General features: G+C 32.4%; 1 protein-coding gene and 1 long non-coding RNA gene across 2 annotated transcripts in view; one reads left to right on the plus strand and one right to left on the minus strand.

Annotated features, from left to right (window-relative positions):
- The window catches only part of LOC105342703 (uncharacterized), a 39143-nt gene that overhangs the window by 24557 nt on the left and 1209 nt on the right, over positions 1-13377 (plus strand). The gene's annotated exons all lie outside the window — the stretch shown is intronic.
- LOC117690380 (uncharacterized) lies at positions 5522-13316 on the minus strand. Its single transcript, XR_010708296.1, has 4 exons — positions 12576-13316; positions 9511-12320; positions 5864-9226; positions 5522-5718 (listed from the first exon to the last, which is right to left on the minus strand). It is a non-coding gene; the product is annotated as an uncharacterized lncRNA (long non-coding RNA).

A 13377-nucleotide genomic window follows, 5' to 3' on the forward strand; every position in this document is an offset into this window, starting at 1 on the left:
TAAAATCCAAATAAAGTAATGAAATAAAAATCAGATATGGTTCGAAAGTGATTTTATTTCGTCCACATAAAGGCAGAATTCATAACGATATAAATCTGATAATTACACGATAAAACATTGAATAGAAAGTCAACAAATTTCATAAATAGTTTTCGTCATATATTTGGTGCTGTTGTCGCCCGAATTTCTTTTTTGCTTTGCGTCTGTTGTTGCTCGGAAACTTTAACTATGGTGCCAATCTGCAACACAAAAAGTGAAATGAGGGTATGATATGTTGGTATATGAATTTTATATCATTACCGGACTGTTCCTATTACCATACATACCGTTAGATTCTTTTGCTAACGCTTATGGAAGGATGTCTTTGAAGCATGTTTACACACACAGTGAAGGGAATATACATAGACCGTCTTTCCTTTAGAACGAATGGGTTTGGGGTCTGCGTAATAACAACGGCTATCTCGATGAATATCTACTCCATCGGTGGGTACATTTATCCCGCCGTTGTTCAGTTGCGCCAGATTGTTGTCACATGTTTGTCTACTATATTTTCCACATTGGCAGTATCGAAAAAAGGCAACAACATCGCTCACACTTCTGTATCTGCCAGTTCTCTTCACAGGAGCACAATCAGTGCCGTCGTGTTCTTCCTCTTCTACACCTGCGCTTATTTCTTCCAACTCAGTGTCTGTGATTTCATGCGAGGTCATTTTGATTAATTTAACAAACCTTGTTATTGCTTATAAAGTCCAAGTGTGGATATTCCTGTCATGTGATACAGGTAGCGATTTAATTCTTTTATATAGTCTGGTTAGCTTTTTTACGTAATGCGTTAGTATAACGATTTTCATGATTTTGTCTCCTGGGGGTTTTTAAGCGGTTATTTTTATCTGATAATTATGGATTACACACTTTACACACTCACAGTTTCTTGTGAGTGTTGCTTAATTAATACATTTTGCCATATTGCTTTAGAAGCTTTCTGTCGTAACCTGTGGTAACTAAAACAAGTTATTCTAAAGTTCATTTAAAGAAACTGTGTAGCATGTTTAGTAAAAAGTAACGAAATGAACCTCAATATATATGTTCTCATTTGTATTGCCGTTTAGTATTCCTATCTTCGATGATTCAACATTGATCCAACGTTGCATTTAAGTTATACATACACTTCACCTACGATATTTCGGAAGTACGACAATTTTTTTTGGTTAATAAATTTGCAATATAAAAACTTTATTTTTGTTACAATGTGTAACCTAACTGGCTTCTGTTTACCTGAATAGTTGAGAAATTGAGGTCTAGGTATTTTTAAATGGTTGACTCGACATATCACTACATATACCTAGATTAAAGATTTTTGGCAAAATCTTAAAAAAAACTTTGAAAGAAGAATTTTTTTATCAAAACTGCAATATTTGATTAGGAACTGTGATTGTATACTATGTACAAGGAAGGCACATTCTACTATTCATTATTATTCTAATATTTAAAAATCCAGATTTCAATCAAGTTCAACAAAAGATGATGAAGGTTTAAGACTAAAACAAGAGATTTCGGGTGTGCATATTTTCTTTGCTTGAAAATACAGTGATACTTTTTTTTATTTCATAAACGCACAATAATGACGTCCACGAACCTTTCAATCAAAAAAGAAATTTTCTATTTCGTACAGCTTGGTTACCTTATTAAATTAAATTTTTCAAACAGATGAATGGGAAGACTCTTATGTAAATTTATTTTTAAATGCATGACCACCGTTTTATTTTTAAACTACAATTCATTTTTTTTGAAAGTCGTTTTTTTTTTTAAATTTACGTCTAAAAGATTTTTACATTCTTGCTTATCATGTATTGGGCTTATGAGAATATTTTGATTTAACATTGAAGCACGACACTCTTATGTGACTTAAGCTATGAATAAAAAATTAAAAGTATAAATAGAATATCTGTAATGGTTTTTTTCGTGAAAGAAAACGATTGGTTGCCTAGAGTATCTACCCTTTAATCGATAAATCGATAATCGATAAAATTCCATTGTAAAAGCTTGACAAAATGGATGTCATAGTTCTTTGCATGACTGAGTCGCATACTTTATCTAGACAAATTGCAACATTCTATTGTGTTATATTTTTATTTTTATGCCTTTCAAATACATGTTCCTTTATTTTGTTTACACAGTTTAGGTTTGTTCGATAAAGTCTTACACTTTGATGTACTATCACCAATCGATATTGCAATAATGTATAACATGTGAGTTTTGAGACCCAGCAAGCGATCTCCAATACAGATGTTTTGTTTGCCAAAGACTGTTAAAGATCACAAAACAAAATACAGTCTTACGCATGAAACAAAACAGTGATTAGTAAATAAGTGATATCTACTTGTAGTATTAAAGCAATTTAATAAACAGAAGTAACTCTTTAGAGATGTCACAGTATTTATTTCATTTAATTATTTTTTCGTTTTAAACATAAAACGTTACAACGGATAACACAATGACAGACAGAGAAAAGTATTTCTAGATCACAAAAAATTATATTTGATTCCATTAATGAATTGTATATATTGGTTTTTCTGGATTCAGTAGAGAAATTGGTTTAAATTGTTGTATTTTTTGAAAGCTTGGAATCAAAATGCAAATCATAATTCATAGTGTCTGGGTATTTACAAACTTCATATTATCAATTTGGTTTAAAAAAAAGATTATATTACATATGTCCTTCCTATTGTAAAATAACATTATTTTAGTTGAACCAATTAGTATTTGAAAAATGCTTAAAATGTAACAATTTTGAGTAAACATACATTCAATGTCGTATGCTTCTTTCCCTTTTCTTGCAGTAACATTTTAGGTTAAATTGTTTTTCTCCTGAAACTTGCAATGTCCGTTCATAATGACAGCTTGCATTTTCATGAATATCAATTCCATTTAAGTTGATGTTACCGTTGGGCAATAGACCAGGCATGTTGGGTTGCCCCCCACAAACACAATTTCTGAAATAAACATAATAAGAATTTTCACCATGTTGCAAACGATCTGGTATGCCCCGGCATCCGTAAGAATAATAGACTTCGTTATCAAGAAATGGCATATTTCGTTGTGTACACCACTCTGACCAATATAGTATATAACTTTACTAATAGATTCTTTTATATTTACATGTATATATGTTTTGCCCATGCACAATACGTTAAAGTAAACGTGTAAGTTTGGTTTTTAAAGACTGTTGGGGAATTTCATTATTTGCAAATGTTGTGACTAAGTACGTATATTGAAGCCTTTAGAACTCAGAATTATTTTCCTGGCTTGAAGAATTTAAGTAATTTTGTGATGCGGTTTCGCTTTGTTTGCTACTAGATTATAATTTCGAAATACAGTAAAGATTTTGTAATGAATATTTGTTTTTATTAATTCACAAAATGTAAAATTAAAAAATAACGATTTTATTGATCAATTGATTTATTGATCAGTTCACATTGCTGGTATTACAAACATTATTACTAACCTATTGAGTAGTTATATTTCATGCTGTAAGGTATATTAGGTTTAAACAAAAAATATCATATAATTTTCAATATTTGCTTGGTTTTATGTTTGATGTTAAGTTTTTGCATATGATGACAAAAATATATCATTTGTCATCCAGAAAAAAATATATAAATAATTGCAAATAAAAAATTGTAAAAACAAACTTTAGAGCATAATTTTTTTTTAAATTATTTATTAGTTTAAAATCAACAATCAAATACTGTTAACAAACTTGTTTATGCGACGACTTTTTTTGGCGATTTTCTTCCTAAAAAGTGGTTTGCGACGACTTATGTTCGCCAGCAAGCCTTATCCAGACGCATGATGCTTTAAACAACAATACGACAAAGACTTGTTCGCGGCGAGATATATTCGTGACGACGAGGCTCACGCCAATGAACGTTGGTTGACAGTTTTCCACCATTATAAATACATGCTTTCCTTTAAATCTCAATACAGTGTTTGCTTTCGAATCATTATTTCTTAGATACAAGTATTTACTTCTTATTGTTATATTCATGTAAAACTAGTCTTTAAATATATGCAGTAGCTGTAGTATCGCCTGCAGCCAGTCTCGATTGATTTTCTATGTTTTCATTGGCCAGGACCTCTGGTGGCCTTGAACAAAAATACACTTGTAAATTCCCTGACTTATTTTTAAGTTTAAGGTCCAAAATAAACTTTAGAATTCCTATTCTAATTTAAGGATGAGAATAATGATAGATTGTTTTTTTTTTACACTTCAATGTATTTTCACCACTCGTTAACTACATTATTATAGTTACAGATTATCTATCAAAATAAATGTAAGGACCCTTTTCAGTATACATGTACTTCTTAAGCTTTTAGTTTGCAGTAGCTAATTTGGTAGGCTTAGAACAATCTAACATGACAAAAATATATGAATAATTATCCCCATGTTAAGCTAAATTACATGTATTTACAATAAATATTGTAACAAGAATATGTAAGAGAAAAAAACTGGTTCTAACATTATATTCTGTGAAATAATTCACAGGCTGATATTTTGCATTGAACGTTTTAAAAATTATTTGAATGATAGGTACGCAGCGGGAATATATTTCTATCTTTTTTTTGTCAGAGGAAACTACGACTTTTTAACTGCCTCGTACTTAAAACTTAGTTCAACAACGGTATATGCGGTCTACTGAAGATGTTATTTCATTTTTATGTTGCTAGAATTGAGTTGGGCAGTGATAATTGGAAGTTCATTATCTGGTCTGATAAGATATCTAAGTATGTACCTCGAACATAGATTAAGTATTTCAAGCTTCCAGTCATTGAGCTAATATTTGGTTTCTAGAAAAGTACTTGTTTGAATTAAGTACAAAAATAATATTTTAGTATAAAAGTGTACTCGTACTCGGAATGCTCCATAATCTCCAAACTTGATCTGTTTCGCCTTTTAATCAATATGTAATTTGGAGTTTGAAAGGGGCTGAAAGTAAAGTAATAAGTTATTTCCAATTTCTATTGTCGGTTCAAATTTCCATTTTACCAATATTCATTTGCCTCTTTCCATTTATTGCAAAGATGAGAATAGGTGAAACTATGTTGTTCTTGGTCAATTTTTCTTTATTATTGAAATGATTCTATTTTGATAACTTTTCCTTTAGCATTTAAGTTTTTTCGAAAAATATGTTTGCTTTACAACATGATTTTATTTGAGATGCAGGCAAAATTTATTGTAATAATCTCCCAGTTTTAACCCGTTGGCAAGTGTTTGTAAAAAAAGGGAGTTTTATGGGTGTGTCTTTTCTATGTACACTCAATACGATACTCAACTCACTAACAATGTTACCGCTTTGTTTTATGTTTTGTATTTCATCAAGTGTTTTTGTCATTTGAACAGTAACTCTCTGTTTATCTTAATGCCTCTGGTTGAAAACTAGATAATAGTTTGTCACAAATTTTACCTAAATCTATTGTCACACTAACACGTTGTGTGAAACAATAAAAGACGGAAACGATAAAAAGTTAAATCATTTATTCTGCAAAAGTCATCAATTTACATATTTTAATACATGATTCAACATCGAATGTGAAGTAAATGTAGTCCACTTATGAGTGTAAACACATCCATGCCACATATGGTTGCTCTCGTTTGGGTTTTTTGCTGGTGTAGTTTCTGTCGCAACATATGATGTCATGGATTATAAGGGAACCTATCTACAATAGAAAAATATAAGGGAGATGTACGTTCAGGTCAGTTGTAAAACGAGACTGCTATGATAAATTGCATTTAATAAAATAAGATATTCAGATAATAAGTTATTGTTTATAACAAACATATACATGAATAGAAGGATCTTACCCCAATCGCTCCGTTTGTGGTGAGCTGTTTTTGGCTTGACTGTATATCTACATGTACATGCATGATGATATATGTAATATTTTCTTTGTATTCCTTCTACGCTATCTTTTTCAAAATGTGCTGTAATCGTCCGCTCAAAGGAACATCCTGGTCGATGTACGCTTACTCCATCGGTCGGCAGTGGTACTCCATTTGTCCGAAACTGTTCCAAAGCTTGATCACATCCCTGATGGCGTCCACATTTACACTGTCTGAAGTAGTAAACAACATTAGGATCGATGACTAAAGAACCTGTTCTATAAGTGCCAATTTTTTTAACTGGAATACAATTGATGTCATAATGGACGTCTTCGTCAACACCCATGCTTCCTTCGTTCAATTCAATATCTGTGATTTCGCGTTGGCCCATTTTAATTGTTTATAAAGGAAAATTAAAAATGATCCTCATTTATATGAGCCTTAGGTTTGGGATTCCCGGTAGCTTCCTTTCTTAGGACTTACACCATCGGGTATTGATATTTTCATTGTTTCATTGGTAAAGATAGATCACATCCCACTGCATGCGCAGTTAAAAGTAGGTGGGATTTTGGACGTTGCTAGGGAGGCTTATGAAATCGGAAAGTATCGATTCGAAAAATCAGTCAACAAAGGAAGGAAATGATGTGTATCTAAAATAAGTTCTATAGGTTAGTTGCTTCGAAAGCATTCCCCTTTTATGTCCGTTTATTTCGGTGTCGTTTAAAGATACATCTACATAACGTTTGTAAATTCAAAATTTAAATGAACTGTGGCAATATCTTGATTGTATGTGTTAGTTTGATGAGAGGGGGTAAAGTTCGATACATTGCATAAAATGGATATTTATGCTTCCAGTCAACTCTGTACAGATATTCAGATTATATTTTCTTAACGGTCAATGAACAAACCCAAAACACGGAACGAATTTTAAATGAATTGTTCTTCTGTATTTTACAAGCATGATATACTTTCAAAACATTTTTATTCATAGTTATTTACTTGGCTGAATTATATAATCGGTAGGGGGGTTTGAAACAAAGCAAAAAGTAATGAATTAGAGAGGGTTTACGTTTGATCGGAGTAAATTGGAAAAATCAGATTTTTTTTAAAATACAATCATTCTTTGAACACGACCCTTGGGTATTAGGACTTTCTGTAATTTATTACATTGGGCAATTTGGACACATTAACAAATTTCATTATCAAAACTCTGTTTTTACTTCCAGACATATAAGATGTTTATACGACTACGAAATGCACTTGCAAACGGTTTCGCCCCATCTTGATTTCGCACAAACATAGTTTTGTGAGAGAAATATTATCTAATTAATAACTACAGTATTCAAAAATTGGTTTGAATTCGTCCAGGCTAAATTTTGCTTGCTGACAACGAGGGCAAGAGGGGAAAAATAAAACGAAGCGGATATTTTCTTGTAGATGTATAAAGATGTTATGGTCACAAAAACATTGCTCTACGAATAAAATAATGCAAGTACTATTTTACGCCTTTCAGTTGTAAAGAAGATGCAAATAATACAAATTTACTATGCTTTGGGCAACAGACATTATGTCTACTCAAGTCCTTACCCATAGTAGATACGAGTTGGTATTTGTAAAGTTCTAAAGCTGATTTGAAAACAATCAGATATTTGATAAAATATCAAAAGCACATGTAAATAAAAAAAGGCTGGATTAAACTGACAAGAATTCTCATGTTTAAGAGATTCTGTAGCGGATTTAACATCTCATAGATTAAACATTTAAAACAAAAAATATAAAATCAGTCTTCATATTTTATTGATAACACTAAATGATTTTGAGTAGCATTTAAAATTCCACGACGTTCATCGAAATTAAGGTCAGATGACACGTTCCACAATTTGATATAACCTTTTCCAGGATTTCGTTGTTGATTTATTACTACTTTAACAAGCTAACTTGCAAATATAATTTTTGAAACCAATTTCGGTGTAAAACCTGATTATTTTATTATGAGGACATACCAAAGAGATGATCGAGGAACGTGTCGTCTGACCTTACATACACTGTAACTATACAGGTGAAGTTATAAGAAATAGGAATAGAATCTGAAAATTGCACAGCACGAATAATGTGCGTTGTTAATGCTTTTCACAGATTCCTGATCATATAAAAGAAAATCGATGCATAGAATGTCTGTGCGTCCTGTAACCGTATTTTTCCGTCAAAGCAAGTAAGCTCCCGCATGTTTATTTAAGATTTCCTTAGGCTTATATTTACAGAGTTCGTTTTGTTGATCTACTGATCATTTAATGCATTTGGAGTTTACCATCAAATGTGAGTAATTTAACTGTTCATACAATCAGCGTATTGTATTTCTTCCACTGAACTTGCCACAGTAGCAATGCAGAACAAAATTCGTTCGTCCTCCCCAAACATTTACGTATTCATAAGTGCAGCTGGCGTTTCCGTGAATGTCTATTCCTTCCGTGCTAATGTGACCGGCAGGCAATTCTGACAAATCGGTTGGAGCTAACCTGTTGTAATAGTTCCCGCAAACACATTTTCTGTAGAAAATATAATAAAGATTATCATGGTGATACAAACGACGACGTTTACACTTACAACCATTGTCTTCGTGGATTTCGTTATCCAAAACTTTCGAAGAAGTAATAATATCCTCCGGAAAAAAACTAAAATGTGAGGCCATAGTCAACAATATGCCAGACTGGCAGCTATAACATTTGTACCCACTTTTAAATTATTGTTTAATTTATTCGCTCATGCGCATTTCGTTAAAATATACCCATTCATTGTGTTAATAAAGACGGAAAAACCCTCTCTAATTTTGATGGAATTCCAGTTCTTTTTTTAGTACAAGTGTTTTCTGAACCAGGTACTAAAACGAAGTAAAATAACATAATTAACTCAGGCTCCTTTTTCTGTAAGAGGTTTAGCTTTAAATGCGATATTATTTTGTTTGTTATACCATTACATATAAAAATGTTAAGAATTAACTGTTTGTCTTTTTCGTCAAAGACGCACATAATATTGTGCTGATCTGTTACATGTACATGAAAAAAACGTACAAAACTCGTTGTGTATAAGAAGCACATAGGCCCAATAACGTATCTCATTTTATTAACTAGTACTCAATTACATGCTTTATTGATATTCGTGTTCCTTCCCTCATTATTATTAATAGTCACACGCAAAAGTCTAAAACTTTATTTATAAAACAGCTGCCTTAATCGGTGACGTTTGCCATGTATCGTTGCGTTTCTGATGGGTTTGCATTATCAGTTAAAATATTCTCATTTCATTGGTACACCACGTAAATGCCAAATTTCCATTCCATTTTTCCGTCTGAAAAAGAAGAGTTGTTGTATTAATATGTATTACAGTTAGCTCGTGTTTTAATTTGCTAGTTAATAGGACAAATTTGTTCTCTTGTAAAGCTTCTGCAATTCAGCAGTATAAAACGACATTGTGAGCGACTTCAAGAGTTGAGTAAACATGTCGATTCATCCGCGTCTAGACCAGTTCACCAGTTTACACTGAGCTATTAACATAAGTGTGGGATTATTAGTTGTCCAAGGATTTGCATGTATATCACACACTTCTATAGTGAGTATTATTTTGAAACTTACCAAATCTGTGTCTATCTTCCGTGTTCTGGTTTTCCTAGACAACAGCATTGTACCTCGATTTTGTAATATTTCACCCCGGGCTTTTCGCGAACGGTGTGGATTTTATAAATGCAGCTTTTCTCGTGGACATATACTCCATCTTCAGTATCAGGAGTTCGATCCTTGTATTCCTTGTATTCCTGACGCCTGTTTGCATATTTTTTGCAAACGCAGATTCTGTACCACATATAAATAGTGTTGCCATCTTTAGTCAGTTTTCTTCTTTTGTACTTGCATTCACTTTTGGCATGTACCTCTGTCGTGTTACAAGGTTTTGATTTAATGTCATCAAAGTTCACAGCAATATCTCCGCTGGCCATTTTGGATAAATTTGATTTCTACTAAATGCACAAAACAATACCATACCCTATTTTTGTAGTGTATGCATACGTGGCATAAGCATGCGCATTAACATTGCTTTTTTCCAATATTTTCAGTCAAACGACCAATTTCGAACTCAATGACATTGTATGAAATTAAGTTTGCTTTTCGATCATCGTTTCGAACCACACATTTGGATAAGATAACAGTTATGTAGATTCTAAAAAGGACATTGGTGGTTTTGTTTTAAAAATATTAGTGAAAAAAAAAACCCTTCATCGATGTACTTATGTACTTGCTATAAGGCCTCGATTTCTAGATTGTACAGTACTTTACATTTTAAAGACACCAGTTATCGACAGAAATAATGACACTTTGACTGTTACAGTCGTTATGGTTAAAAAGTATCAGTGTTATTTGTGTGCTTTATTCATTTCATATATTTTTATTTTGGCTTTAAATATTTTCTACGTCCCATTCCCACTTCAGCTAACCATTGAAAGTATTGATTATTAAACGGCTGGTAGAATATTCTCATACACTGTGTTAAGGTTATCCAGTAAACAATATCAATGCCTAGTTTTCATTTTCTGAAAACCGCACGCTGCGATTTGAATTTATTCAAGGCACTTTGAAATAAATCTTTAAACTCCAGACCTTTTTTTTTTTATCTAAAAGCTGTACCTTGTTTGACATTCTTAAGATAATTGATCTGAATCAAGTATAAACCTATACGCTTTCCGTATAATACACTGCGGTGTGTAAAATTACCCACGTAACTCATCGTTGCTATCGGCTTACTTGGAAGCTGTCCAACTTCTTTTGTAAGAAATTTATGCGTAATTAAATGAAACGTGTAATATGGTTTTTCCTGACTTGAATGATGGTGTTTTATTTTTACCATGTTACTCATCGGAAAGTTTGATATATTTATAGCATATATACCACTGAAAATCCTTTCTTATTGGTTCTTCTGTTTCTGTGTGCTTAGATTACGGCCGAGAACACAGGACGGCCGGGTAAATTACACAAGTAAAACCATAGCAAAAAAAATAGTCTAAGGCTGTTACAACAATGACATTTATAAAAGAAATTTCAAGCTCTCTTGAGCATTATAGGTTACAATTTTTTTTCCAATTCTTCCCATGATATGTCGGTTTTTCCTTTTCAGTGTAATGCAAAGTTAACTATATTCATTTTCTTGTTCGACTGCCTAGAATTAAAATACACATCAAAAGTAAAAAAAATAAAGAATTCCGGGATTGTATACACTCACTGTCAATAGTTTGTCTTTAACCCCTCCTCTCTGGAAAAAATTATATATTCTAGTATTATGCTTGCATATCCTCCCGATTTGAAAATGGCTTTCTATTTGTTGAGTTAATTGCTCTGAAGCTTTCGTTGAAATGTGAGTAACTAAAATTGCAATCGATATTTACATACATTGAAATTCTTTCCCTCTACTTCCTGTTCTTGTTACAGTGACATTTAAGTTGAAATACTAGTATTTCTTCTCCAAAATGTTCCTCTGTCAGGTAAACATAGTGGCAATGTGCTTTTGCGTGAATGTCAACTCCATCAATAATGATGTGACCAGTTGGCAATAGGCGATTCTCGGCTGTATGTTCAAATGGGCCACGCCTGTTGCGATATTTCCCGCAAACACAAACTCTGTAGTAGACGTAAACAAAATCCGATACATGTTTCAAACGACGACGTTTGCACATGCAGTCTCTAGAGTAATGGACTTCGTTATCCAAAACTGCTGAGGAGCGAACAATATCCCTTGGAAATAAATTAAAATCTCGCATCCTTCGTTGTGTGTACAAAGCTGGCAGCTATGGCATAAAGCTTTATATATCAAGTCTAAGATGATTGGTTCATGCGCAATGCTTTTAAGCATACGTGTAACTTCTTCTATTCAGTCTGTTTCCCCCTCATTCTATAAACTCTTAGTTACCAAGTAATGAAACCTTGTATCGTTAAGGTTATTTTTCTAGCTTTAAAAAACTCTGTCCAAGTTTTCTTTGTTTGTTACTAGCGTATCGTGATTTATTTTATTATTTTAATAGAAAGCTTTAAATTGTATTATTTTTTCACTGAAACTGTATATTTCAATTACATTCGATATTGATCTCCGATGCCAGCAAAAGACATATTATTTAAAATGATTAACTTATAAGTAATGACCATTGTGTTTGACACTTTATTCAGAACTTTATCACATTGTTTAAAAAGTTATACAAATAGAAGGGTCAGAGTCTCTCTTTTAACATTCGTTCTCTGTAGATGCATGTAATTACCATAATGAATCCAATTTAGTTTTCGGCATCATTGTGTTACTTTTACAGTATTAATCATACACAGGAATAAATCATTATCAAGTTCAAATTCATTTTATTTCATAATATCAGAGCACTTCATGTCATATATCTTTTTGCTTTCTCAGTCTGAAAAAAAAATAAACAGTCAGTAGAAAAGTGTTCATTGAAATAGATTATTTCAATCTATAGATTATATAGATTGTTGATATTTTTCTTTGCATTTACACAAAACAAACATATTGATTATTTCTTTTTAAGTTTAAACGACGCCATTTTTCTTTAACTGTATGTATACTGACGTGCGCGTTAGGATCATTAGATCAATTGTAGTTGGTTTAGGGTCTATCTTACACTCTGTGTGAGTATTTCTATGAAACTTACCAATTCTATGTTCATCTTCCCTTTGGCAATCTTTTTTCGCAATGACAGTCTTCTTTAATTTTGAAAATATCCCAGTTGGGCAATTCTTGTAAAGCCCGATAAGAACAGGCTTCCGTGTAGTGGACATAGATTCCATTTTTTGAATAGCCCGGTGGTAAGCTATCGCCATCGGAGAGAGAATCGTACTCTTTTGATCTATCTTTTAATTCTGTCTTACCACAAAAGCAGATTCTAAACCATACATAAACTTCGCAACCATCTTCATTCAACCTTTTCATGCGATACTCGCAACCGCTGTCGCAATGTTCCTCATTTATCTTAGTTGCTTTTTTGGTTTCAGAATTCATGCTATATTCTCCGGAAGCCATTTTGGTGATAGCATTTAGTAAAATACTGAAATATGTCCGTAATTTGTTACTTTTATAGGAAACAAATAGCCCAAGAATGCGTGTCGGCAATCTGATAGTGTTGAATTAGTGATTGCTCAACCCTGACTTGATAGAAACTTCGAATGATTGCACTGGTTTTGTATTTATAAAATAATATTATATTTCTTCCGAGGAGAGAACTGATTAAATCATCAGGTAATAGCATGGGAGGGAGTGTGAGAGGGAGCATAATTAGTCTTTAAAATACTTGATTTTTATCGAAATTCCACCATTTATAACTACGGCAAAAGCTGTAAAATCGAGTACTGAGTATTTAATTTTTTATCCTAGCAAGTTTTGGTAAAAAGAGGTAAAGGTAGGGCATGTTTTTTTTTTTATCGGATAGCTGAATGGTGTGTCATTTGAATTTGTGT

This window comes from Magallana gigas, chromosome 8 (assembly GCF_963853765.1).
Source record: "Magallana gigas chromosome 8, xbMagGiga1.1, whole genome shotgun sequence".
Taxonomy (NCBI): Eukaryota; Metazoa; Mollusca; class Bivalvia; order Ostreida; family Ostreidae; genus Magallana; species Magallana gigas.